We start from the raw sequence: 4167 nt of genomic DNA, 5'->3' as shown, positions 1-4167 counted from the left end.
ACAGGAGGGCTTCCCTGGTGGCGCAGTGGTTGAGAATCTGCCTGCCAATGCAGGGGACACGGGTTCGAGCCCTGGTCTGGGAAGATCCCACATGCCGCGGAGCAACTGGGCCCGTGAGCCACAATTACTGAGCCTGCGCGTCTGGAGCCTGTGCTCCGCAACAAGAGAGGCCCGCGCACCGCGATGAAGTGTGGTCCCCACTTGCCGCAACTAGAGAAAGCCCTCGCACAGAAACGAAGACCCAACACAGCCAAAAATAAATAAATAAAATTTAAAAAAAAAAAAACTATGAATTACTATACAAATATTTAAAAAAAAAAAAAAGAATTATGATAGGATATACCAGCACAGGTCTTGGCACACAGGAACATCTACTCAATGGATGCTATTATTACTATTATTAAAACTGTTATTACTAGTTTGAGTTTTTCTTCTTTTTCATTATTTTGAAACAGAGGATTTTTGTCACTTCATTTTTTGAATTTTTTTTTGCTTCCCTGGGTTTGCCCCAGAGAAGAGAAATGGCACTCCAGGGATTGCAGAGTGTCACCTGAATTTAGCAGAGGCATGCACACAGACTGGACTCTGGGACCTGACAGATTAGATGCAGAGGGAGTAAAAAAGGAAAATCATAGAAAGAGAAATATTCTTTGGAAGATAATAATGTCCACATTAATAAAAAAAATCCACCACCAATTGGGCCAAGGAAAGCCCTATCAGTGCTGGAACCCTGACTCTCTTCTCTTGAGTATACAACTCTGGGAATTCCTAGTTCCAACTAGAAGATTCACAGATGAGCCCTTGGAACAAATCCTCCTGGGACTAGCAGGACTAAGTGGGTTGGAGGTGGGGGTAACCATGCAGGAATCAAATGCAGATGAGGGGTGAGGAGAAACTTGCCATTCATTAATAAATACATGGAGAATTGGAAGTCTGTCACTTAATGTTCTATTTCAAACTGCCTGTTTTAAAATCTTGCATTGCAAGACAACAATAGCTTAATCTGACCATGGTCTGGACTTGTGTTTTAGTTAGCCAGCACTTGATCTACTCCAGAACTTTATTCCCATCACCACATATATAGTCTGAGTTCCAATCTCTTTGCCGGCCCTTGTTTTAATCAGGTTTGGTAAGACACACATGGAATGACTGTCATGAATGAAGAAGTTTATACTCACAGATCTCTAGAATCAGGAGGCATGGCACACTATGGCACACAGGGCCACATGGGGAAGGACCAGGGTTAGTCAGGAGGAAAAGAGGAGTGAAAGGGGAGAGCATGGCCCAGAGCCTTTATTGGGGTTTTTGAGGGAAGGATTGGATGAGACAGGGTATGTACACCAAGTAGCCATAAGATTGGCTAGTTTGAATAATTTGGTGTGCTTTAGGCTATAAGGGTCATTCCTAGTTGCCTGGTATATGGCCCTGGGGTGATTTAGGGCAGGGGGAATATTGGTTAGGTGTGTGTTTTATAAAGGAAACAGTTGGGAATGTGGGCTCTGGATTGGTTGGTTTGTATATCAAAGGTGCAGTTGAAGGGTGTAGTTTGCTATATCTAGGAATTAGCTAGCTCCCTATGGTGGTAAGGGGGAGTCTCCAGAGTCAAGGCCCTAAAGGCCAGAGCATCAAGAATACAAAAATAAGAAATTATAGTCAGTACAGCATGGATAACAGCTAGCAGATACTCCTGAATAAAGTCTCCATATTCCCTGTTGCCTCCAATGCCATGCTAGCTGGGCTCAAGGCATCAGGTGTCTACCCTGCATGCCTACTGTCTGTGACCTGGGCACAACTGGTGACTGAATGGTCAGAGAAAACTGGAGATTCCAGATAAATTATTATGGGGGCAGAGTGGCTGTGGGATCCTCCTGTTGTCTCATAAGAATCCCACCCCATTATTTCCAGTTCTTCCAGCCTTCTCTCAATGGCTGTACATTCCCAGGCTCAGAATCCTTGGGCTTCTTCCTATTCATAGCCACTGAACACTGTTGAGGGTGTCATGAGGAAGGAGCTAAGGGGCAGAGGAGTCTAGGGACTCTAGTTAAACCCTGGCCTCTCTCTGGGCTTATGATCAAAGGGAACTTTCGTATGTGTTCATGTGAAAAGACAAGACCCATAGTTTTCCTCATATCCTCAAAGGCTGTAAAAGGTTTGCTGAGAACAATAATGATAATAATAATAATACCTAACATCTATTGAATATTTAATGTGTTCCAAGTGTTATTTTAAGCTCTAAGTATCAACTTTTAATCCTCACACAACCTTCTGAGGAAGAGAGATTCTAGATAACTTTCTTGTAGTCACACTGATCACCAGGGATCAGCAACTCTGGCTTTCAGGTCAAATCTGTCCCACTGCCTCTTTCAAATCGTATTTATTCATCAATTTATCTATTTATTTTATTGTGGTAAAATACACATAATATAAAATTCACCATTTTATTAATTTAATTTTTATTTTTGCAAATTTTAAAAATTGAAGTATATTTGATTTATAATATATGAGTTACAGGTGTACAATATAGTGATTCAATATATTTATAGATTATATTCCATTTAAAGTTCTTATAAAATATTGGTTATATTCCCTGTGCTGTATGATATATTCTGTAGCTTATCTATTTTATACATAGTAGTTTGTATCTCTTAATCCCCTGTCTGTATCTTGCTCCTCCTCTCTTCCCTCTCACCACTTTTAACCACTAGTTTGGTCTCTATACCTGTGAGTCTGTTTCTGTTTTGTTATATTCACTAGTATGTTTTATTTTTCAGATTCCACATATAAGTAATATCATACAGTATTTGTCTTTCTGTGTGTGATGTATTTTACCAGGGAAAATACACTCCAAGTCCACCCATATTGTTGCAAATGGCAAAATTCTGTTCTTTTTTATGGATGAGTAGTATTCCATTGTATATATATATATCACATCTTCTTTATCTTTTAAACCTGATGACACTTAGGTTGCTTCCTTATTTTGGCTATTGTAAGTAGTGCTACTATAAACATTGGGGTGCATGTATATTTTCTAATAAGTGTTTTTAGTTTCTTTGGATATATACCCAGCAGTGGAATTGCTGGATCATATGTTATTTCTGGTCTAATGTGTTATTTTAATTTTTTGAGGAAACTCTATGCTATTTTCCATAATGGCTGTACAAATTTATTACACATTCCCACCAACAATGTACAAGTGTTCCCTTTTCTCCACATCTTCACCAACATTTGTTATTTGTGGTCTTTTTGATGATAGCCATTTTGACAGCTGTGAAGTGATTTTGATGTTTTGTGGTTTTGACTTGCATTTTTCTGATGATTAGCGAAGTTGAGCATCTTTTCATGTGCCTGTTGGCCATCTACATGTCTTCTCTGGAAAAAATGTCTATTCAGATCTTCTGCCCATTTTTTAATCAGTTTTTTGGAGTTTTTTGATATTGAGTTGTATGAGCTGTTTATAGAGTTTAGATATTTACCCCATATTAGTCATATCATTTGCAAATATCCTCCTCCATTCAGTAGGTTGTCTTTTTGTTTTGTCAATGGTTTCCTTTGCTGTGTAGAAAGATTTTAAGTTAGATCCCATTTGTTTATGCATTAAATATGTAGATTGCTTTGGATAGTAAGGACATTTTCACAATACGAATTCTTCTAATTCATGAGCATGGAATCTCTTTCCACTTCTTCGTATCATCTTCAAATTCTTTCATCAATGTTTTGTAGTTTTCAGAGAATAGATCTTTCACTTCCTTGGTTAAGTTTATTCCTAGGTATTTTATCCTTTTCGATGCAATTTTAACTGGGATTGTTTTCTTGTTTTCTCTGTCTGGTAGTTCATTATTAGCGTATAGAAAAGCAACAGATTTCTGTAAATTAATCTTTCATCCTGCAACTTCACTGAATTCATTTATTAGTTCTAATAGTTTTTTTGGTGGAGGCCTTAGGGTTTTCTATGTATAGTATCATGTCATCTGCAAATAGTGACAGCTTTACTTCTTCTGTTCCAATTCGGATGCCTTTTATTTCTTTTTCTTTTCTGCTTGCTGTGGGTAGGACTTCCAATACGGTGTTAAATAGAAGTGGTAAGAGTGAGCATTCTTGTCTTGTTTCTGATATTAGAAGAAAAGCTTTTGGCTTTTCAACACTGAGTATGATGTTAGCTGTTGGTTT

This window comes from Balaenoptera borealis, assembly GCF_965194805.1.
Source record: "Balaenoptera borealis genome assembly, chromosome: 8".
Classification (NCBI taxonomy): domain Eukaryota; kingdom Metazoa; phylum Chordata; class Mammalia; order Artiodactyla; family Balaenopteridae; genus Balaenoptera; species Balaenoptera borealis.
Note: the sequence above shows the minus strand (reverse complement) of the source record.